Source organism: Podarcis gaigeae (genome assembly GCF_964106915.1).
Source record: "Podarcis gaigeae genome assembly, chromosome: 4".
In the NCBI taxonomy this organism is placed as follows: domain Eukaryota; kingdom Metazoa; phylum Chordata; class Lepidosauria; order Squamata; family Lacertidae; genus Podarcis; species Podarcis gaigeae.
In genome coordinates this window covers 33,291,226-33,316,675 of record NC_139677.1, presented here as the reverse complement: position 1 = coordinate 33,316,675, position 25,450 = coordinate 33,291,226, and the positions used below count along the sequence as shown (strand labels likewise).

The following is a 25,450-nucleotide window of genomic DNA, read 5'->3' as shown; positions in this document are numbered from 1 at the left end:
TTTTCCATTAAATACCTTTTTTAATGCTACAGCCAATCATATCAGTGAAATGTTACTATATATATCTCCATCCATTCATCTATCTATCTATCTATCTATCTATCTATCTATCTATCCTAGTGGCTACATTTATAAGTTTTGTTTTTCATTTGCGGGTACAGAATGAAAAGCGGATTTTAATACTGCCAAGTGAACCATGTCATAATGGTAAGCAGAGGAACGCTTTAAGTATATGCATTCACTGACATGGGTAATGAACTGTGAGAGTCTCTGTGCAGACAGTTCTGTAAACTGGTACCAACAAACACAGCTTTGGGTGGCTAATTCATCTTGAAATTCAGATTCACCTCCTCCAAAAAACTTTCCAATGAGATGGGTCATGCAAATTCACACCCCAGATGACCCCTTTTCTAACAATCTTTCCTATTTCCTTGTTGTGTAATGTAAGAAGCCTCTGCAACTAGCTTGTGACACCTAAGCGGTTGTTAACACTGAATTCAGGGAGTGTAGAAATATGAAGTCGTGCAACACAGGCTTATACTGCCTGCATCTGAAATCATAGTACTCATAGATCATCAGTTTATTACACGAGTAACATTATTTAAAGTTAGTGGTGCTACTTATGAGATTGAGAACATCTGTGCAAACATTGCCAATTCCGCCCATGCTGATTTATCACTATACTAATCATCTTTATCATTAATTTCGGTCTTATTAAAGTATGATTGTGGTTACGTTTAGACAAAATCATCAAGCCACTTGCTCCTAAACCGTTTGTCCGATGCCAAGGACTCTGAGTTTCACTGCCAACCTCACAGATGGAACAAAAGAATCTTACCCAAAATACAGGCAGTATTTTCTCTTCCCCCCTCCCTTTTTAATATCAATCTTTATTAACATGCACATCCCATTTTTACTGAGATGAATACTTAATGCTAGAAAAGAGGAAAATCATAGCTTAACGTAAACCAGTAAATGCAATAAATAATGAACACTGCTAACAGCTTAGCATCATAAGGAAACAGATGGAAAATCTTCCTCCAGAGATCATTGCATCTAGTATTAGAGAATGAGTTTCTGGACATGCACAGGGTGAACAGTTCAAGCTTGAATTACAATGAGGTTTATGACACTTTTTGTTATAAATGTAAGGATTTCATGTCTTCCTCTTAGGAAGCGCTTCCATTATACCATTCATCTGTTTCACCGAAGAGATGAAAAGCAAAATGCAAAACCTCAAGCTGTTAATGTGCGCCCAGAACTATCAAATGAAGATCTCACTCTGGGGGTGCCTTTGCAGAGTTTAAGAGTGTTGTAGCAGTGCTACAATGCCATCCTCTGTCTTGGAAAAGAAGCAGAAGCTGAGTTGCAACTTTGAGTCTACTAGAACCTTATTCTTACACACATACTACACACAATAGCAGAATATCAGCCAAAATATAGCATTACTATATCTATCTATCTATCTATCTATCTATCTATCTATCTATCTATATCTATCTATCTATCTATCTATCTATCATCTATCTCTATCTATCTATCTATCTATCTATCTATCTATCTATCTATCTATATCTATCTATCTATCTATCTATCTATCTTATCTATCTATCTACAAACATCTTCACCAGCATAAGATGAAGCCATTTGAAAATGTTATACACCGACAACTGGGAAACACTGGCCTGTGAGTGCTCCAGTTGGAGAACAGCCTTTACCAAAGGTGTCATTGACTTTGAAGACACTCAAACTCAGAACACAAGGGAGAAACGTGCTAAGAGGAAGGCACGCTTGGCAAATCCACACTGTGATCAACTCCCGGCCAGGAACCAATGTCCCCACTGTGGAAGGACGTGTGGGTTCAGAATTGGCCTCCACAGTCACTTACGGACTCATTGTTAAAACCGTGTTTATGGAAGACAATCTTAATCGGCTACGAGTGATCGCCAAAGGAGAATAAGAATGAAGCCAGTTCCATTAAACATCATACATCTTGAATTATGGAGATAAAGGACACGATGATCCTCTTCTTATGGTCACCATACATATCTAGAATACAACAACTTTGCCCCCATAAAGCTCAACAACTTTTCTGTTCAGCTTTTCACCGTTTGAAATATGGCAACCCTGCTGGTGGTCCCTTCCAATTCTACAATTCTATGGTTTGAAGATTCAAATCATCATTCATGCCCAGTGTCAATTTTCTTTTAGAAATTAACCATGGGTCATTTAATTTCCCACCCATACTCCAAGTTAATTTCCCCTCTGCCATAACTTGCTGGAAATGTACAGTACAACAAAGCCAAAGGGCAATTCCATTCACACATTTTTTATAAAAGTGTGTGTGTGCGTGTTAATTTCCACTTGTAAAATAGGTAAAGGTAAAGGACCCCTTGACGATTAAGTCCAGTCAAAGGTGAATATGGGGTTGCAGCACTCATCTCACTTTCAGACTGAGGGAGCTAGTGTTTGTCCACAGACAGCATGACTAATGTTTGTCCACAGCCCAGCATGACTAAACCGCTTCTGGCACAACAGAACACCATGACAAGTGCCAGAGGACACAGAAATGCTGTTTACTTTTCCCCCTCAGTGGTACCTATTTATCTACCCACGCTGGTGTGCTTTTGAACTGCTAGGTTGGCAGAAGCTGGATAGAGCAACAGGAGCTCACCCCATCATGGGGATTTGAACTGCCAACCTTCTAATCGGCAAGCCCAAGAGGCTCAGTGGTTTAGACCACAGCGCCACCCACATCCTTTGTAAAATAATTTACGGTTGCAATGTAAAGTAATATAAAACTGAAAGAACAAAAATTAATCACATTTAAAATTCATCTGTAATATGCTTCATCTTAATTCTTTCAACATGTGCTACCAGTTTAGGAGCACTCACAAAGGAGCACTCACATTTACAATTAAGTTTTCTGCTAGGCAATGAATATAATAAGAATGTCAGTTAACCCTGCAGCCCAGAAAAACCATCAATCAGGTCACATACACCCATAATGTAGGGTACACTGACTTCCTTCCTGTTTCTCACCCAAGAGATAGTAGCAGGTCCCACCAACAGGCTCTCACCCTTGGGCAGAAACCACTTCCTCTCTCCCACTGCAGCCAACCAGACACAAAAACATTACTGTCTCCAAAGACCTATTTCAGCAGTGCAAGTATGCTGCAAAGTTTCAAGTGCTCTCACTCAGGCCTGTCTCCATATTAAGTGGTGCTGTGACTCTTTCAGATGCAGTCACAAGATGTATCAGGGCAAGTAAAGAGGCCAAGATAATCTTGGAGGCAGGTTTAGGTCCAATATTTTGCAGAGCTAGATTTTTGTGGGTTTTCTTTTTGTGAGTGAAACTTAACAACTTACCTCCATCTTGCCTGCTTGACTGGAGGTCCTGGCAGTGATCCTATCCTCAGCATTATTTATTGTTCCGTTGTTCGGACTATTACCATTTTCTCACATTACATTTCCCCCAAGAAGTATGCCTCAAGCACATCAGTGCCTTTTTAGCTCTAGGAGTTTCTCCGGACTACTGAATGACTCATTGCTGCAATAAGTTGAATTTGAATTCAGTCACTGGGCTTTTTATTTTGCAGTTTCTCCAATTGCTCTATTTTCTTTACAATGATTTCTCTTTCAAGGATTGTAGCTTTTTTAAAAATATATATATATTGTGTTGCTTGACTAATCAGAACTCCCATATTAACTTGCTTCGAAGCCAGCTATTTAATTTCTTCTTTATTATGTCTCTTTTTCAATTTGTTCCAGATCAGATGCTTGCACTATCATCACGCCTGCTTGGGCCAAACTTCAAGGTCAACATATGTATGCATTATATGTGCTTTTTAGACCGCTAGATACCAGTAGATAATCTATTTGAGATAATTGCTTATTTTTAAACTGAGTTTTATGTGTAATCATACTAACTTGGACGCTGGTGCCTCTATACATCAAGAAGGCCAAAGAGCTACCGTAAATGAATTCTGCCTTTTATAAAAATATAAAAAGTAATATAAACACAAACTGCCATTTACAACAGTATTTAGGTCTCCTCCAGCAGTCTCTCTGCTTTGAAGAAATATTACATTAATGTAACAAATTTTGTAAGGAATAAAGCTTGACCAGAATTTGGAGCAGATTAAACCATTCATTTTCCATCCTGCCTTTAAAACTGTATCACTCACCTGGGTATTGTAGGCTATACTACTGAAACCTTTGCTTCTTCTTTTGGTTGTAAGTGTTCTTACTTACCTTGACTTTGATGTTCCTGGTGTTGCAAAATATTCACCAAGCCAACTGGTCCTCAACTAATTTTTCAGGATTATACAGAAGTGTTTTGTGTAATAAAGAGATGTATTTCCTTCTTGTAATGTGACTGCTATTCTTTTGCATGTTTCAGGATGATCACCCCTGTGAAATTAAAAAATAAGACTTTAATTTAATTTAACAATAACCAAAGGAAAAAGTCTCTGCATCAGGGCAAACTTCCACTACCATCAGCACCAACGAGCATGGCCAACGGGCAGGGTTGATGGGAGCTGTAGTCCAACAAGACGTGGAGGGCAGTTCATTGACTACCCTACTTTCTATTCTAATACGGTGGTACTTTGGGTTATATACGCTTCAGGTTACATACGCTTCGCGTTAAGAACTTTGCTTCAGGATATGAACAGAAATCGTGCACCAACGGCGCGGCGGCAGCAGGAGGCCCCATTTGCTAAAGTGGTGCTTCAGGTTAAGAACAGTTTCAGGTTAAGAATGGACCTCCGGAACAAATTAAGTACTTAACCCAAGGTACCACTGTAGTAAGTAACTTTGGGGAGGGGAATCAAAAGTCTTAATAGTACTTTGGCACTCAACAATTTTTAAAAGAAAAAAAGGGTTCACTATTTTTGAACAGTTCATATTGTTACCTTACTTAAAAAAAAAAATCTCAACAAATTGTCTGCAAAACCAAAAACAAGCCAAGTTTTTCACAAATCATGTTGGTATTATTGTAGTTCAAAAGTGGGTCAGAATATTTTCCAGGAAAAACATCCTCCACTCTGTATTTAGAAGTATGTAGGTCAGCACTGGCCTAAGCATTTAGAGTATCTTAAGAGGCAATAGTATCAAATGCCTTTATTTTCTTCTGCTGCTGACTTGTCAGCCTCTAAATAAATTAGGCAAACAATTATGATAATACAGCAAGGCAGCTATGGTTTTAAAGTGGGGAAAAGCAAAACCCCAAACTATGGAAAGCCAAAGCTTTTATTATAAAGAGCAGCAGGGCTACTTGTACCTAATTCTAGGACCTTGGACAAAGTGTTTGTTGCGAATTCATTCCTCTCCTGCTTCGCAGACAAACCACAAACACCCATTCTCATGCTATTGCCTTGACAGAGGGGACCATCAAAGCTCAAGGAAGGAGCCGGCCCAGCCATGAGACAAGCTGAGGTGACTGCCTCAGGTGGCAGCATCCTCAGAGGCAGCAGGTCCCAGTGTAGATCTTTATTCCACCCCCCTTTGTTCCTGATGTAGATCTTCACTCACTTATACAAAGTCAGATCCATTGCAAAATCCACTGTTTCTTTCACGGGAGAACTACTACAAACCTGTCAAGCAGCATCATGGGATTGTTAAGGACATGGGATGGAGCTTCTACCAGTGTCAGAAACAAGACCAGCATCAAGGGTTAGGACGCCTGCATCTGCTGAAAGCTCACACCCTAGCACAGATAAACAGCACTTGGAACTTTCTCCTCCTCTTCAGCAATGCAAGCTGCTTGCTGATCTACCTCTCGTCCTGGCCCAGATAATAGAGAAGGAGCAGCTAATGCCATTGCCTGCTGGCTCATTGGCTCTCTGCCTGGCAAGCAAGCAGGTAGAAACAATTAGGTGGAATGGAAGCAGCAGCAGCTGTGGATTAATGGCAGTGAGGAGGCAGAATGGGAGGGGAGGGTCCTGGCCCAAGGGCCCTCCAAAATCTGGAGCCATCACTGGTCGGAAATGACATCTGGAAATACCATGTGTTCCAGGTGTCACAAGCTGATCCTTTGCCTTTCCCAGAAACAAAAGAGGTCATGGCACGCTTGGTTAATGGATGAAACAGCTAAGGTGCCTTTGATTTCCAAAGCCATTTGGAACTGCCATTTGCTAACCTGTGGTGTTTGCCCACACCAAAATATACCTACATCTCGATCACTGGAATGTGTTGGAAGTAGGACACAATAATGACAACCACAATAGTGTTTGTTGTCCTGACTGTGATCGTTTGGGTGCCCATTCCGCACTGCAGCAGGCATCTTCCAACTACCATAGCCCTGCGGCAGGATAAGTACAAAATTTAAAGCACAAGTACACACTTGTCATCCTTCTGCCCATAAAGTCAGCACCTACGGGACCACCTCTCCTGGTATGCCCCACAGAGGACCTTATGGTCTGCAAATAATAACATTTGGAAGGTCCCAAGCCTCAAGGAGATTAGACTGGCCGTGGCCCCTGCCTGGTGGGACACTCTGTCACAAGAGACCAGGGCCCTGAGGGATTTGACATCTTTCCGCAAGGCCTGCAAGATGGAGCTGTTCCAACAGGCCTTTGATCAGGGTTCAGTCTGATTCCCCCTCCCCTTTCTTAAGAACTTGCATGAAAGTGGCCTCCCAATTTTTCTCACAAGCCCATAAAAGTTCAGCACAAACAGTTGGGCCTGGTGAGTATTTAAGGTCCCCAACCCTAATCTGCTGGTTGCCATCTGACTGGACTTTATTCTGATCCTGATCTGATTTTAGGATGTACTTTAGCTGATTGCCTGATTTTATGTTAATGTGTTATACATTTGATATGTGTTAGCTGCTCTGAGCCCCATTTTGGCTTGGGAGGGTGGGGTATAAATACAAATTGTTGTTGTTGTTGTTGTTGTTATTGTTGTTGTTATTATTATTATTATTATTACTACTACTACTACTATTACAGTCAGCATTATGTAGTGGTTGGAGTGTTGGAATAACTCAAATCCCTGCTCAGCAAACACGCTCAATGGCCGTTCGAAAATCTAACCTATCTTCTGAGGTCAAACTGAGGATAAACTGGAGGAGAGGACCATGAATACTATTTTGATCTCCTGGGAGGAAAGGCTTTTTAAAATGCTTTATTTATGTAATTTGTTGCTTGCTGGTATACCAAAGAATATTTAGCAAGGTCCAATATAAAACTGAGCCAACTAGTTTCATACAATTTTAGGCTTAGCTGCCCCACTATAAACTGCTTGTGTGGCTCCTCAAATATTTTCTGATATCCACATAATTCTGGTATCGGTTACACATCCCTATGTGTGTAGAGGATATAAGTCCGTAAATTTATTTGCTCTATTTTTTCCTATTATGTGTGAGAGCAGAAGGTTGAGGGAAAGAGTTACTTCAGTATCTCTATCTCTAGAGATGCAATAGTCTGGAAACTCAGTACTAATGACCATTACTGTAGAAGTCGTGTGAGGATTCAAATTGCTTTCTTCCTTGGTAGACTCATTATCATGCTTACTGAGCTAAGATGTCCAGGTTCCCTTTTTCACCTTAGCTACTGCATAGCATCATTTATTCCCTGAGTTACTGAAGCCATTCCCAGGCAGAAAAGAAAGAAATTTTTAAAGACAGCAAGAAGGAGAAGACCAATTCAGCAGGCACATATATAGTTTGGTCTTCACAATTCTGAGCCTTGCTTGCTGTTTTCTTACACGGAATAGGAATGGAAATTTCCTCAACTTTACTTTGTTATAAGACACCACATTAAATATTGCCGTCATACCCTACTTGTGGGCTTCCCATAGACACTGTGGAAAATAATATGTGGAACTAGATTTCTTCATTGCAGGGGGGTTGGACTAGATGACCCCTAGGTCCCTGCCGATTCTACAATTCTATGATTCCAGGCCTTTTGTCTAATACAGAAAGACTCTTCCGTTCTTCATCAAGCTCTTCTAAAAAGTCTGAAACCCTGCTATGCTATTGTCCCACATACAGATTTTTAAGTCTGGCAGCTAGCAATAAGGTAAAAGGTAAAGGTACCCCTGCCCATACGGGCCAGTCTTGACAGACTCTGGGGTTGTGCGCCCATCTCACTTAAGAGGCCAGGGGCCAGCGCTGTCCGAAGACACTTCCGGGTCACGTGGCCAGCGTGACAAAGCTGCATCTGGCGAGCCAGAGCTGCACACGGAAACGCCGTTTACCTTCCCGCTGGTAAGCGGTCCCTATTTATCTACTTGCACCCGGAGGTGCTTTCAAACTGCTAGGTTGGCAGGCGCTGGGACCGAGCAGCGGGAGCGCACCCCGCCGCAGGGGTTCGAACCGCCGACCTTTCAATCGGCAAGTCCTAGGCACTGAGGCTTTAACCCACAGCGCCACCTGCGTCCCACGCAGCTAGCAATAACAACATTTAATTTATTTATAATGTATAAGATTTGCCACCCGGTTTTAATTATAAAATGATCCCACAGCAGGTTACACTACTGATAAAACACATGCAAACTGTCAATCAATAGTAAAACAAGAAAACAGTTGAAAGCACATACCCAGTCAACTAGTGTTCTGTTCAGGCAGGTAGGCCATAAGCCACAGAATCATCCCATACACAATTGGCAAACGATAGTAGAAGATAGGCATGCCAAGTCAAAGATGAACCAGGACCAGGCACAAGAAACTAATCTGAGTCCAAAACATGATCTAGGAGCAACATTAGAAGGAAACAGTTGAGGATTCAGCAACAGAGGAAATCCAATCTAGTCCAAGAGTCAGGGAGCTAGAAACATAGAAGGGGAACAATCAATAAAAGGGGATCAAATTGTAAAAAAGTTATTATATTGTATTATTATTATTTTAGTCTTTGTATTTTCTGTCTCAGGCAGAAGCAGTAGACTCCTGGGTTAAGCTGAATTTCTATTCCTCCTTAAATGCCAGGCCCTCTTGTGCAAAACTTTCACCCACAAACACTTGTCCTTCCTATGCAGAAGAGCCTCTAGAACAAAAAGCAACCAATTTACAACTGAAGTTCAACAATCCATAACCAAACACAAAATGGCCGAAAGTCCCATTCCTTCACAATTCCAGCTACAGACATTGTCCCGAGACAGTAACATCCATAGTTCCTGGAAAGTGTCAGCACAGATTCCCATCTGATTTATTCAGATCACCAACAACTCACTGCCTGTCTGTGAACCAAACATTAGCAGAAATAAAAAAGACTCTTGCTGCGGACTGAACAATGCTCCTATGGCTTCACTTTTGAAAAGATAATGGCAGCATCATTGTTACACTGTGCAAACTGTGCCAAGTCAAGAAACCACCACCCAGGGGTGCTTAATTCCTGCACAGTTATCATTTAAAACTCTGCCCAGCAACCCTCATTTGACATGTAGGCATGTATGCTGCTCATTTTTTGTTACTCACCTCACTCTTCTTTTTTCTTTCCTACAACCGGTATATATTTTGGAAAGTTGTTTGTCCATTTGCTGTGCATTTGGACACCTTTTAGGATATTGCAACCAAATCTTGTACGAAGGTTTCCTGAGATCAAAAAGCAGCTTTTCATCTATGTTTGGATACAATTGGATGCCATTTTGAATCAAGCTGGTGTGCCAAACCTACCAAAATGGTAGTTGCTTTAAGAAGGACTTTAAAAATGCACTGGGTTTTGTGTTTGTTTGTTTGTTTGTTTGTTCTTAAGCAATGCTGGGGACAAAGGCTGCTAGCATGTTTATAAGAGTCGATAAAAGAAGCAGATCTTGGTAATTAAGGAGAAATGGGTAATGTTTATTATTTATTTAAACCATGCTTTCTCTACCAAAGCTGAGTGCAGAACAGTGGAAGACAAGGAAAGGAAAGGAACTGCTGAGAGAGCTTTGTGAATTTTAATGCAGTTTGTGAGACTGGATGGGAAGCAGAATGCCAAATCACTTCTGGCCTCTGTAGTATGTTTTGGTATTTGGTAAAGCTGTTTTAAAGCCAACTCTCAAAGTAAGAGTATCTGTAGTTTGTTGCCGTAGCATGTTCTAAAGCCTCTTCACAAACTATGTGCATCAAAAGCATGAAACGCTTTTTAAAAAAATCATTTACCTGCTCCTGCATCTATCCGTAATTATTTCTCTTTTAGATTGCTTCCTATGAAGCATCTCAGAGTAATTTCACAAGGTGACAAAAACACACACATATATAACAATTGCATATATAAGAATAATTAAAACAACTGCATATTTTTTTAAAAAAGCTGCTGCCTATATAAAAAGTTTAAACCATTGCATATGTCAACGCAATTTCCAATATAATACAGATACCAATCGCATACATCATACATAGCAGTGTTTCCCAAACTTAGGTCTCCAGCTGTTTTTGGACTAGAACTCCCATCATCCATAGCTAGCAGGACCAATGGTCAGGGATCATGGGAACTGTAGTCCAAAAACAGCTGGAGACCCAAGTTTGGGAAACACTGATACAGAAGCAAAATGTGCTCTTCAAATTTCCTCTGATTTCCAGCTAGAGATATTAACCGCAATCTAGTCTAGCAACCTAGTGGGCAACTGACTGGTGCCTCTGAGAAGCAACCTCCCACAAGCAGGAACATGAGTGTGATAGTACTGTCTTGCTTATAGTTTCCAGCAGTTGGTATTCAGAGCTCTACGATTCTGGTATGGTAATATGGCCATAGTGATTAGTCACTGCTGACCACCTTCTCCTCTATAATCTGCCGAATCTCCTTTGAAAACAGCCGAAGATAGCAGCTATCACATCATTTTAATTTAGTAAGTTCAGTAGGGCTCCAGTATATTGCAGTGTAAATAAACTATGCAGACTCCTTCTGCAACTACTTAATTTGGACTTCACATTCAGGTACTCACTGTCAACCAGCTTCTTCTTATAGAGTTTCTATGATTCTAGGATAACTTCTGGGATTACATATAAAATTTCCTTTTAGGTTAGAAGTCAATAGCTGAGCTGGGATGGGTTTAAACATAATTAATTTGTTGGTTTTTATGTTGCCACAAGGCTAACAAGGCTATTCCTCTGGAAATTGTTTTTAAGGCACAGCTGTTCTACAGTCATTTTTACAACCCCTTTACCATATAACATGTCCCTAAATTCTGGAGAGATTTAGCAAGTTAGGATAAAATGTATTTGAATTTTCCTTCCTATTTGAAAATGGAGAAGGGAGTGCTAAAAAAGTATCCACAAAGACAAATCCACCAAACATCCCACTTCTCAGTTGAGTCCTTGGGTTAATTTAGTGGATGGCTTCCATTTGTTGCAAACTAATTTACAATGAAATGCAATCCTTTGTCAATTGGGGAGGGAAATTAGCCATTGTAACTCTGAGCTTCATAGAGTATACTATTTTCAGAAACTTTGGTATAAGGTGAACAGTTTTAACATCTTCCAGAACATGCAATGACACACTTTGCTATGCATGCACTTATCCAGAAAATAAAGAAAGATGAAGGATGTTTATGAATAGCACATGCTGCTGTTTACATCGGTTAGTGGAGTGCAACACAGTGGGACCAGATGTTCCTAACATAGACTGCCATCCTTTATTTTGAAAGATATTATTTGCATGCTATATAATCTAATGTGTCAATTAAAATATGCTCAAACATAATTTCTCTGTTTTTTTTTGCTTTGAAATTTGCTGTGATACAAAGTCTGTGTCATGCCTGTCTGAATGTTATCCTGTGGGCTGGTGTGTTACATTCTTGGTTAAAGTTTGTGGCTAGTGAGGAAAAGCCCCGGTTCAGGTGACTGACTAAGCCTACTAGCTCAGCTCAGTGCAGCAGACAGCACCAATTTTAATTTTTGTTATTTATACCCCAACCACCTGGGCAAACTAGACCATAGAATGACTTCCTTGCAAACAGAAGAAGAAGAAGAAGAAGAAGAAGAAGAAGAAGAAGAAGAAGAAGAAGAAGAAGAAGAAGAAGAATAGTAGTAGTAGTAGTAGTAGTTTGGATTTGATATCCCGTTTTATCACTACCCTAAGGAGTCTCATAAGTGGCTAACATTCTCCTTTCCCTTCCTCCCCCACAACAAACACTCTGTGAGGTGAGTGGGGCTGAGAGACTTCAGAGAAGTGTGACTAGCCCAAGGTCACCCAGCAGCTGCATGTGGAGGAGTGGGGAAGCGAATCCAGTTCACCAGATTACGAGTCCACCGCTCTTAACCACTACACCACACTGGCTCCCCAGAAAGACCAGCTCCTCAGGCCCTGCCCATCAGAAGGGCATAATATGCCATCCCAAGGAGAAGAGTAGTCATTGCTCTGGCTGTGATCATCACTGCTGTCATTGTCATGGTGTAGTGGTTAGAGTTTTGGACTAGGGCCAAATTTCATATCCCCACTCGGCTCTGAAGCTCACTGGGGGCCTCTGGACCAGTCACTGTCTCTCAACCTAACATACCTCACAGGGTCATTGTGAGGATAAGATGGGGAGAAGGATATTCATGCACAGCACCTTCAATTCCATGAAGACATAAATGCAAAAACGAACAAACAATTCTGTGTTCCCCTTAACGATACAATGCAAAAGAGAAAAAGCTGTCTCTTAGATAATATTTTGACAAACAGTAGCCTTACTGAATTTTTTGCTTACTTACTGAACTTACTGAGTGCCTTTGCTATTTTAGTACTGGTTTGTTGGCTTGTTGTTTGTTTATGTAGATAACTTACACACTTTCAGCAAAAAATGAATTCTCAAAGCAGTTTGAGAATTGTGCAACAATTAAAACATTCTAAACTTGTGCAGCGTCTTCTAAACTTTCCACTAGTTTCATATGCATCTTTCCTTGTGTCTTGTATAGGGCAGCCAGCTATTCTTTGCCAGGAAAGAGCATTTGCCTCACCGAAAAGATAAGACAAAACAGGGAATCAATTTGCATAATGTTTGCATACCACAGTTTACACATATAGGCACAAATTTAAAAGTAATTACTAGAATTTAAATAAAACTACAATATATCTCACCCTATCCCACTACAGTGGGGGAGGACAAGAGTGATTGAATCCAACTGTTTCTGGGCAACTACAAGGCTGCTGCTCTCCATTTTTATGGTTCCCCATCTTTAAATCAGACTTGAGCCACATTCACACCATCTATTTAATGTCCTTCAAGACTTCAAGCAGCCATGACTCCCCCCCCCCCCGAGAATTCAGGGAGCTATAGTTTGTTAAATATGCTGAACGTTGTGAAACAGGCCCCTATTCCCTTCACAAAGCTACAATTTCCAGAGTTTCCTGTGGAGACGGATTTTTAAACCACTCTGGTAATTGTAGCTCTTGGAGGAGAACAGGGAGAAATATCCTATCAGTGCTTTTAATTCTACAACACCTATCAGGCAGCAGGCTTCTTTACATGATCAGGAAGGCTACTGGGTCTTGATCTGTTCATAGTTTTTCACACTCACCGCTACTCAGATAAGGGCTCACACAGAATGATTCCCTGCCTCAGTGGCTCATGGGGAATCTCGCGCTCATCTTTGCCTAGCACAGAGGACACCCCTTCTCTGGTTTGCACCATCTCTTAACCAGAAACTATGAGGTAAATGAAGAGTCACTGATCTCTCTCTCCTTCAACTCCTGCCATTCCCAGTGTTAAAAGTAGAAGAACCCCTTTTTAAAACAGTTAGTTATCTTCTGCGTAAGAATTCTCACCTTAGCAAGCTAGCAGCAATACAAAGATGCTAAAATATCTCCACAGATAACTGTGAATCTTTTTTGTTCCCTTCGGTAGGACTAGGATACTCTTGCGTATGTAGGCTACTCCAGTTAGGATGAAACAAAAGCTGGTTTTATTTACAGTGGTACCTCAGGTTACATACGCTTCAGGTTACACATGCTTCAGGTTACAGACTCCACTAACCCAGAAATAGTACTTCAGGTTAAGAACTTTGCTTCAGGATGAGAACAGAAATCGTGCTCCGGCGGCGCGGCGGCAGCAGGAGCCCCCATTAGCTAAAGTGGTGCTTCAGGTTAAGAACAGACCTCCAAAACAAATTAAGTACTTAACCCGAGGTACCACTGTATTGATTTCTGTTATATAGTTTTCTGTCTGGCACTCAAGAACACTAGTCCTCACTTCCAAACTCTCCCGAAAAACACTACTGCCTTTGAGCCAGTAGGTGGTTACCATACAAGCCTATCACAGATGTTAGTTGACGAATGAGGCGGCCGTTGATCAGCATCCTTGGGATGTTTGGCACTGCAAACCTTGGAGATAAATTACTGATGACAATTATAAATGATTTGATGGACAATTACTGCACAGAATCCTGTGCTTGGGGAAGGGGGTGCTTATTCCTCGTCTGTCCTTTCTTGATTAATTAATGAAGCAATTAATTTAACAATGGATACTGAATTATTTCAAATGCTTGATAAGATTAGAAACAGATTGAAAGCTAATAAATTTTTTGCTTGGCCACACCCATTTCTGCACTTGGCCTGCAAAATGTTAGTCACTCCCTGGCCTAGAGGCAGCACCCATAGCCTGAATCACATGTTTACTCATTCCAATCCAAATACTTAAGTGTTTGGACAATGACAGAAAAATGTGAAATTGGCATATAGTTGAATTAGTACATGTAAATGAGCAATGCTACATTTTGGAAAGTGCATATGGTTAAACCTGTTTAAAACATGATGGGAAATACTGTATATTACATTGCTAATCCTTGTCACTTACCTAACAGCATTGTTGCAGTGTTTAGTGATCTTAATGCTTGCAGAACTGAATTCACATTAATAGCTGATTTTGGCTGCAAGCACACTGTACACTTAAAGCATATTTAAAGTGCATGGCTTCCCCCAAAGAATCGCGGGATGTGAAATGTAGCCATCACAGAACTACAATCCTCAGCATCCTTAAACTACGGCTCCCATGATTCTTTGGGGGATATAATATGTTTTACTATAGCCCAGGCTAAAAATGTTGAAAATCCAGGCTCCTCTTACACCTATTAATCTATATTAAGAGTCTCCAACTTTTTCACGGCCAGGGGCGCAATTGGAAATATAAAAAACTGCCATGGTCCTCACCAAATACCCATGGCATAGAAAAAAGGGGGGTGTTCAGATGACACCCCCAAAAAAACACACCCCAGGCACACCTACCCCCTCTAAAACAAATAAAACAGAAAGGCATCAACCCACCCCTCCAATCAAAAGAAACTCTCAGTTTTGTTTAAGATACCACAAGTCTTATTTTGTGGTACCTTATTGAATGTGTTCCTTCTGAGGGAAAGGGAGGACCAATTTTGAGAAATATACTAGGATCCCAAAACACATTAATCAAGTCTTGATTAATTTACTTGATTAATTTACATTACTATCTTTTGATATTGGACGTTACTTTGGGTTACAGAGCACAGTCTGGTTTGCTATGGCCTCTTAAACATGCATTTTCTCAGCGGTAACCAGCTGGGCCACAGGGCTGGCCTTGTAAATCCTTTTAATTAAAATGTCTTCCTTCGCAAAGGTGATTGTATTGGGGGAGACAATGGCCTGCCTGAGCATGTTTTTACATACAAGACTTCTCGTGGCAAATTTAACATTGTAAGAATCTTTGTCTAGCAGTTCATCGTCACAGGATAGGTGAGGCCCAAGCTCCTGTTAAAGCAATTGATTTTGGAAAATGATTCTCTGTCACCCTTCTATTACAAAGAAAAAAACGTGATTCTGCAGCAGTAGGTTTAAATTGCACTCAAACCATTCCTAGTGATTGTAGTGACCTCTTGTGGCGCTTTTGGAATATTGTGTGTTGTTGTTTCATTTGGGGGCCTTCAAAATTAAGTTGGCATTTGCCAATATTTGGTTAACAGGTTTTCCCCTTCCCACCCCTTCCTGCATTTAAACTTCAGGCAAGTTTTATTCACGCTTAAAATGTTGTCCCCCTCCTTCAATCTGCTCATAGAATGATGGGCAGACACCTTCCTTTGAGCTCAAGGACAACTCAGTCAATATTGTTTTCTGACATCCTAACATCTCCTCTGCCTTGTTAGTCAGGGCTCACAGATGGGATTGGGCTTTATGGGTAATGCTGATGGCTTGGGATAATGTTGAAACCCGTATATTGATAGAAAGAAAAGGAAACTGTGCCACAGAGGCCCCATTGCTTTTCAGAAGCACAGAAAAATGGAGGCACACCCAGAAGGGCAGTTTTATTTTTTCAAAGCACACAAGTATATCCCAGTCCACACAGTGGGAATTGTTGATTTTCTGGACTCATTTGTGTATTTATTTCATTTCAGTTCTCAATAGCTTCCTAAGAAACACATTTAAGTGTAGACAATTCTCAGCTATGTGGACCAGAGCGTAGTTTCTAGACCACCCTTCATCCCAAAAGAGCCCAGGGTGGCTAACAAAGCAGTTAAATTAAAGTAAAACAGCAAAACAGTAATAATAATAATAATAATAATAATAATAATAATAATAATAATAATAATAATTTAAAAACTTCATACCTGAAAATGTGTTCAGCTATAACAGAATGCCTTCTAATAATGTCAGTTAGAACAGAATGCTTAACAAAATTTTAGAAAAAATATTAGATGACAAGGAAAAACATTGTAATTTGGGAAGCTGGTACCTGACTGATGCTGCCTTTATATCCTGCAATCCTGACAGACAGGACCCGTTTTTTGTTCATATACTTACTGTCCATTATCTATAATATGTGAGTAGACTTCAGCCTTTTTATTCAGCTAAGTTCTGAAGCAAATTACTGTGGCAAAAAAAAGATAGACTTGTTGACCTGTACTTGGTATGGCAAACCTTTTGAAACTGCGATGATCATTATATAGCACACTTCAAAGTACAAATTGTTTTCAGTTCTTATCCTTTCCCCCCATTGTGATTTAAGGTAGGCTGAATGAGATCAAAATGACCAGAACATTTAACAAGTATCTGAACAGGCATGAATCAGCAAGTGTGATATACTTGGATTTCCAATCAGTTTTTCTTTTATTGTGTCATTTTATTGTGTCATTAAAACTTAAATCCTGCCCTTTAGCGGAAGACCTCAGCATGGATTACACACATGAAAACACCACCAATAAAATTAAAGTACAATAAAACAATTAGATGCCATTAAATAAATATTACCCATCTGTAAATCCAAACTTTTGCATTCAAAGGCTTGCTGAAAGAAACAGATCATTTGCTGGTTTCTAAAACTGGCTGAAGTTGTATCTGTACTTCATGCAACACTCCTGATAAAGGGTTATCCACTGGAATAACCTACTTTGCACTCAAAACAACACATGGATAACAACAACAACAACAACATCATTTCTACCCTGCCCATCTGGCTGGGTTTCCTCAACCACTCTGGGCGGCTTTCAACAGAACATTAAAAACAAAGTAAAACATAAAACATTAAAAACTTCCCTAAACAGGGCTGCCTTCAGATGACTTCTAAAAGTCGAATAGTTGTTTATTTCCTTGATATCTGATGGGAGGGCGTTCCACAGGGTGGGCGCCACTACCGAGAAGGCCCTCTGCCTGGTTCCCTGTAACCTCACATCTCGCAGTGAGGGAACTGCCAGAAGGCCCTTGGAGCTGGACCTCAGTGTTCAGGCTGAATGATGGGGGTGGAGACGCTCCTTCAGGTATACAGGGCCGAGGCCATTCAGGGCTTTCAAGGTCAGCACCAACACTTTGAATTGTGCTCAGAAACATACTGGGAGCCAATATAGGTCTTTTAGGACCGGTGTTATATGGTCTTGGCGGCCACTCCCAGTCACCAGTCTAGCTGCCACATTCTGGATTAATACATATTCATAGCAAGCAATCCCTTGCTCCCCAAATAGAAAGGGACAGACAATCAGCCATGTCATTTCTCTTATGCTGAATGCTATAAATCTGGAGCATGAAGGACTTAAACTCTTATGCTCCACCGGGGGTGGTCTATATCACGCTACCATTTCACGTGGAAAGGAAAACAAGTCCCCCATCACACTTCTAATGTATGGTACATTTTCTTTTCCTTTTCTTTTTTTAGAAGTTCATCAAATGGTGGTTCAAGAGATTTCACATGGCTTCTGATACTTTTTTAAAAGCCTGCCTCTGTAACTAGAGGCTTCAAACAGCAGTTTGTTTCCTACATGGTTAGTATAAGCAATTTTCATAATTTAAACCACAGGCTGAAATTGGTAGATATATTTCAGCATGGCTTCATGTGACCCAAGTCTTAGAATGGTACAGGGGTGCCAACTTGAATAAAATATTGGGGGGCAGGTAAGGCCCACCCTACATAACTGATCACATGACACAGTGCATGCAACCCCTTTTGAATGGCAAAGCCCCTCAATTTGAGTGGGGGCAGCCCCCTCAGATATTTTATTGGGGGACCAAAGGGACCTTGGCCCCTAGAAGTTGGCTCCAATGGGGTGGTGTCTGAGAATAGCAGATGTGACCACAGAATGTTTTAAATGATGATGGTGGAAGAATAGGGCTTACAGTGGTAACTCAGGTTACAAACATCTTGGGTTACAGACTCCGCTAACCCGGATGTAGTACCTCGGGTTAAGAACTTTGCCCCAGGATGAGAACAGAAATCGTGCGGCAGCGGTGCAGCAGCAGCAGCAGCAGCAGCAGCAGCAGGAGGCCCCATTAGCTAAAGTGTACCTCAGGTTAAGAATGGTTTCAGGTTAAGAACGGACCTCCGGAATGAATTAAGTTCATAACCACAGGTACCACTGTATTTATTTTTGCTGGCAGGGTTTTCTAGTGTCTTACACAGTTCTGTGGAAAGGAGAAAATGTAGCAGGTGCATTTTCCTAGCTTGCAGACTTTACCAAGTTCTACTTGTCATGTAATCGCTAAAGAAGTAAGAGCAACCACAGAATTACAGCTGCAAGCGCTAACAGCCCAATCCCAACTTTACCAATATGTAAATCCCACTAAGGGCAAACAAAACTCAGTGTTATTTTAGCGACATCTGTGGTTTTTCTTTATTTACAGGAAGTGGGGAGATTTTCATTGGGAGCACAGAAAGCAGGGAAGAGAGGCTCCCACAACGAGCCAGAGAAATTCTCTTTCCGCCTGCCCCACCCTTGCGTTCCACCCATGAGACCTAGAATAAAAGCGCTCAAAGGAGTAGGGGAGTTGCACTGCCTGTGTCTGTCTTCTCCTGACACAGGTCATCCATAAGTGTAGTTTCTGTACCGAAACCAGACCTTCAGGCACAATAAAGCATAAAATGGCCCAACTTACACTTACTCAAGCCCCTTACCTAAGAAGAAGATATTTGCAACCTGCCAACAATTAACTGAATCCTTGGGATCCAAGGGGTTCCTAGAAGCAGCCTTAGGCAAGGATCTCTTTCAAGGCAGATGGTATCAGATAGTGTTATTCTACTACTTAGTCACTAGATGGCACTGGACTTAGGCACCCATTTGCCCTATACAGTGGTACCTCGGGTTAAGTACTTAACTCGTTCCAGAGGTCCGTTCTTAACCTGAAACTGTTCTTAACCTGAAGCACCACTTTAGCTAATGGGGCCTCCTGCTGCTGCCGCCACGCCGCCGGAGCACGATTTCTGTTCTCATCCTGGAGCAAAGTTCTTAACCTGAAGCACTATTTCTGGGCTAGCGGAGTCTGTAACCTGAAGCGTATGTAACCTGAGGTACCACTGTACATTTAAGCTTTTATTGTACCACTTTCAACAAGCCATAAAGGTAAAGGTAAAGGGACCCCTGACCATTAGGTCCAGTCATGGCAGACTCTGGGGTTGCGGCGCTCATCTCGCTTTATTGGTCGAGGGAGCTGGCATACAGCTTCCGGGTCATGTGGCCAGCATGACTAAGCCGGTTCTGGTGAACCAGAGCAGCACACGGAAACACCGTTTACCTTCCTGCCAGAGCGGTACCTATTAGCACTTGACGTGCTTTTGAACTGCTAGGTTGGCAGGAGCAGGGACCAAGCAACAGGAGCTCACCCTGTTGCGGGGATTCCAACCTGTTGACCTTCTGATCGGCAAGTCCTAGGCTCAGTGGTTTAACCCACGGAGCCACCCGCATCCCTACAAGCCATGGTTTCCCTCAAACAAATCATGGGAGCTACAATTTGCTAAGGGTGATCCTAGTGGTTAGAAGACCCCTATTCCCCTGACAGAGCTACAGTCCATTAATAGTTAACTGGGGTGTATGGGGGTATTAGGGGAGGGTTAGCACCTCTGGTGGGGGGGGCACATCATGCTTCTTCTGAGGTAGCTGGTCCACCTTTGGTCCCCACCTTGCACACAGCTCTCACCAGTTTTCCCAGAAGCTGTCAGCATGAGACTGGGCCAAACACCGGGGAAACAGCTTTGACTGCCCAGTTAAACCAGGTGAGGGTAGCCGATGTGTCTCAAACCCTCAGTGAGTTAGGGACTTCCCCTGAAAGCAAAGACAGGCTCTGGCAGGTTGAGAGGACAAGACCAATAGAGGGTCCAATGGTCAAGAAGGTGGTTTCTGGACAAGTTGTAGAGGAAAGTGAGGGGCAGGTGGGGTTTGTTAACTTGGGAATGCAAGAAAGGTAAAACTCTAATGCTAATCCTACCCTGCAGGATGTCTCTGGGAGAAAAGACATGGGAGTAAACCATTCATGGATTTGGAGTGGAGTACTTAAAATGGCTGGATAGCACTTTGCACACCGCCTGCAGCCAAGCTGGTACCAAACGTGTTGTTCTACTTTTGTTTGGGTCACAGCAGAAAGTCCGAAAGTGGGGTCTTGTCATCTGGGCAGACCAGGACTTCCATACACAGTCAGGCTTGCGCCCCAGGGGAGTCACTTTGGTGCTGCAAACGTGATTTGACTTCACCGTTATCACTTGAGGCAGATGGATGCCAATGACAAAACCAGTTAATCTTCCCGCAGAATTCTGAGAATTGTAGCTCTCTGAGGGAAATAGGTGTAACACTGCTTTGAATTATAGTGCAGATGGAGACCTTAAACTGTGTGGCATCAGGGGTTTCTGCAATCTGTTCTGTTCTTGTTTAAGAGGGTCAATAAAGTTATTGTCTAGCTTCCTGGCTGATGCCTTCTGGGATAGCTGGGGCTGCCCTCTCTCACAAGGAGATTTATTACCACTCCCTGCCAGAGAAGCTGGTCAATCCCTCTCCGTCCTGTTATCAGCCATGAAGGCCAAAGGTCAAGTGGGCATGGAGTTGGTAGGCAGGGAAATATAGTCCCCCCAAGTAATGTGATAGGGCATGCATGAGTCAGAACCAACACCCCAGGGCCTATAGAAACCTTTCCAGTATGCTGAAGCTAAGTTGCACATGTGTCATTATTTAGATCCTTATTAGGCAAGCTTTTGTCTAAGCAAATACATGATTCATTGCAAAATATTCCAGAGACCTTGACAGAACTAAACAAGAGAAACTGCCATTAAAGGCTTACAGCACAGCTTGTGTAAATCACATATATAATTCTGATTTAGTAATTATTATGTGAGCTTCTCCTTTTGTTTTGTTTTTTAAGGGAAGATGTATTTGGAAATGCCTCCTTTAAAAGTACAGTGCATCTGTGATGATTATGTGGTTTAGGAAATAATAATCTCCATCAATGATTCAATTATAGCAGCACTAACAATGGCGGACTTACAGTAAATCCGCAACCGTTTAAAGCCCTAAATGGCCTCGACCCAGTATACCTGAAGGAACGTCTCCACCCCCATCGTTCAGCCCGGACACTGAGGTCCAGCTCCGAGGGCCTTCTGGTGGCTCCCTCAGTGCGAGAAGTGAGGTTACAGGGAACCAGGCAGAGGGCCTTTTTGGTGGTGGCGCCCGCCCTGTGGAACGCCCTCCCATCGGATGTCAAGGAAATAAACAACTACCTGACTTTTAGAAGACATCTGAAGGCAGCACTGTTTAGGGAAGCTTTTAATGTTTTATGTTTTATTCTGCTGGGAGCCGCCCAAAGTGGCTGGGGAAATGCAGCCAGATGGGCGGAACATAAATAAAAAATTATTCTTATTATTATTTCATCACTGGCTCTTGAGTTTTGATTCCCTTTCACCTTTTTGGCTGCAAAAGTTCACCCACCACACACACACGCATACACACCATGCTTCGTTGAGTTACTGCAACATTTTGGAACCATTATTATTTCACCTCCTCAAGGTGAAGTTCGGAATAATAAAGCACTTGTTATCCACCATTTAACAGAAAGGTGAATGGGTGGAATAGGGTAGCAACAAGGTTGAGGCTATGTGGGCATAGGAGTGGGAACACCAGATATTGACTCTGCTGTTATGCCTGTGCAGCCCTGACCTTGCTGCCACCCCACAAAGTGATAAGGGGCAACCAGATTACTATGTCCATCATCCCTGGCCAGTGACCATGCTGGCCGGGGTTGATGGAAGCTGGAGTCCAGCAACAGCTTGGGGGGGGGGGGAGTCCCCCACCGTATAGCTAGCAGCCACTCAACTGTTTTCATCCATCCTTGTTTTCACATATTTGGCACTAGGTTTCCAAATTCAGTAACGGCGACAGTTGCTGAAATGCAGAGGACAGGACAAGACGAGCCAACACCTGCCTGAATCCTATCTCGCCACCTGGTCACAAAAAACGAGGGTAGGATGTAGTCATCATTCCCCCTCCCACCAGTACTATTGTATATTCTGCAGCTATATGACAGGCAGAAATTAAACAGGTCTTATCTTTTCCAGCTCACAGAATCTGTTATGGGGAAAGCTCTTACCTGTTGAATTCATGACTGATGTGCTTTCCTTTTTTTAAAAAAGGCCTATGCCCTTTAAAAATGTGCTTTTTTGTTGCGGGGGGAGAGATTGGGTTGTTGTTTTTATTTTTATTATGTATTTTGTGGTTTTATATCTTTATTTTATTCTGTGAACCACACTGAGACCCCAGGGTATAGGGTAGTATATAAATCATTCATTCATTCAATCAATCAATCAATCAATCAATGCACACGTCCCCTCAGAGGTAAGTCTCCTCCAGTTCAGTGAGGCTTATTCCCAATGTAGATGACACAGGATTTGCAGCCTGAGTCTGGTTTCCCTTTCGATTTGAGGATTCGTCAACTGGAGGAGATATTACCTCTGGCCACTAGCACATCTAAAATCCACAGCCTCGCATCGCACCTGCTGAGTCGGAGGCTGCCCTTCCGCAGACGTTTCCCCATAAGAGGGGAGCTTTCTGGAATCGAAGCGCGCGCTTTGCTGGCTACCTGTTGTTTCCCCAATTCCAGCGTGAGGTGATGGACACTTTTGTAGACATTGGACGGCGACCGAGAGACGGGGCGGGCGGGTTTGTGTGTGAGATCCTTCCTGGCAAACAAACGAAGCAAGGGAACAAGACGTCCTAAGCTAAACCCCCAGCGAGAAATCCTGTGTGTGTTTGTGTGTCTCCCTGCTTCGGCGGGGCCCCCCAGGTGGTTTTTTTTGTTTTTGCTTCTCTTACTTTCTGCCTGCCTTCTTCGCTGCGCGTCCGACGTGTGCGCGGCCAGCTCGTGTTCCCGGAACCTCTCCAACCCTTCCTACGTGAGGGAAAGCAGGCCGGCTCCCCCGTCGGGGACAAATGACTCATGCCATACAAGCAAAGCAAAGCGAGGCGGCTCTTAAGCCCTTCACACCGGGCAGGCAGCCCCCGGGTAAAATGAACGCCTCTCCAGACCGACGTGGGCTCCGAACAGAGGCTGCAGAAGGAAACTCCGCCCCCAAATTAAACTGGGAAGAAAACTTCTCCAGACTAGCTGCGTTTCTTAAGCGTTTGCGCCAGAGCGCAAGCCCTGCGAGATGTTTCTTCCGCTGCAGCCTTCGCGCACATCGAAAGTTCCTCCGCTTTGACGGTCGTGGCCTTGAGGCTGTTCTATAGCAAGTACTGTACAGTATAGTTTTGCACAGTAGCGTGCATTCCAGCCACGCAAAGGTCAGGAGGCTTTTGGACCCAAGCTCACGCCCAGCACATGCCGCCCGATCACACAGTTCCAAGCCAGGCCTCAGCTCTAATAAATCTTACAGCTTTGTGTACGATGCATAGCTGTCAACGCTTCCCCCTTTTTAAGGGAAATTCCCTTATTCCAAATAGGATTCCTCGCAAGAAAAGGGAAAAGTTGACATTGCGATGCCATTTTCCTCTTTTCTCTCCATTATGTTTACCGTAGTTTGTTTTTTCCTGGTGGTGACTGGTAGCCGTTACAGAAACGCTATGCATTTAAAGCACATCCCCTCCCCTAAAAAAAAAAATCCTTAAAGCTGCAGTTTAGGCCTCATCATGCTACAATTCCCAGCACCATTTAAAAAAAGTACAGTTCCCAGGTTTCTTGTGTGTGTGTGGGGGGGGTGTTTTAAATGTACAAGCCTCGGCCACACAACCAGTACATATGACCTTTCCACTATCTTATTCAGTGCAATTTTTCTAGAAAAAGGGGTGCCAGAACTCACAATTGAACGCCTCCCTTGTTTTCTTAAAATGGCAATGGTGCCCACCTGAGGTGCCAGAACTGAGTTCTGGTGAGTTCCAGTTGAAAAAAAGCCCTAATCTTATCAATACAGTGGTACCTCAGGATGCAAACAGGATCCGTTCTGGAGCCCCGTTCACATCCTGAAGAGAACCCAATCCACGTCTGCGGGTTGTGTTTTGCCACTTCTGCGCATGCGCATGACGTCATTTTGACCATCTGTGCATGCGCACGCAGCGAAACCCAGAAATAACGTGCTCCATTACTTCCGGGTCACCGTGGAGCACAACCCGGAAATATTTAACTTGAAGCATATTTATCCCGACGTATGACTGTATTCCCTGCTCTACCCCAGTTTTTTCACCTCCAATACTTTTACCACAAATCTGCAGTATAAAACTATGTTGGTTTGTTGCGATGCAGCAGCATAGGGGAATTTTTTTTAAATAAACAGGTTTATTGTGGCATAAGCTTTCATGGACTTTAATCTGCAGTGACCAGCCCAGCTCCCTCCTGGGCTCACAGTTACACTTCAAGACCTACTTTTTACCTTGTGGTAATCCCTTGACATGCGAGTATGCAGAAAGAAAAGCCTGTTGCACTGCGTTTAACCTCTCACTTTTGTTACATCTGGCTAAACACAGAGCTGAGGCGAGACCTTGGTATTAAACTGCATGATTTCTGGTTTGCAGGAGGTATCGCTATCCTCGCTCACATAAACCTTCACTGCACTGGTTGGTTAATATAGGTCAGCTACCTTAAATGCTAACCTTAGCAATTTGAAAATACCTAGCATTTATATGGGCATGCTGCTGTTGCTCTAAATACCGGTACATTTCTGATTTGAAGAGGAGCAAACCTTTCTGCTTCAGTTTGCCATATTAGAGGCCAACAATGTGTCAAGTAGGAGAAAAAGAGTGGAGCCTTCTGACGTAACTGCACATGCCCTGAACCTTCCCTCTTAGAACATTAGTCATTTCCGTTAAGAATGGGCAGATTGCCACTACAGTCATCCCAATCTCAAAAGTAGT

General features: G+C 42.5%; 1 long non-coding RNA gene across 3 annotated transcripts in view; it reads right to left on the bottom strand.

Moving 5' to 3' along the window:
• Positions 1 to 23,883, bottom strand: part of LOC310843136 — a 33,210-nt gene extending 9,327 nt beyond the window's left edge. For 2 of the 3 annotated variants that reach the window (XR_014563519.1, XR_014563520.1), the window contains exons 1-4: positions 23,420 to 23,883; positions 6,176 to 6,304; positions 4,255 to 4,413; positions 3,370 to 3,550 (exon numbers count right to left, since the gene is read on the bottom strand). This is a non-coding gene — a long non-coding RNA (uncharacterized lncRNA). The remainder of the gene's footprint in view (positions 1 to 3,369; positions 3,551 to 4,254; positions 4,414 to 6,175; positions 6,305 to 23,419) is intronic. The other variant, XR_014563521.1, reaches the window with a different exon arrangement.
• Positions 23,884 to 25,450: the final 1,567 nt, after the last annotated feature.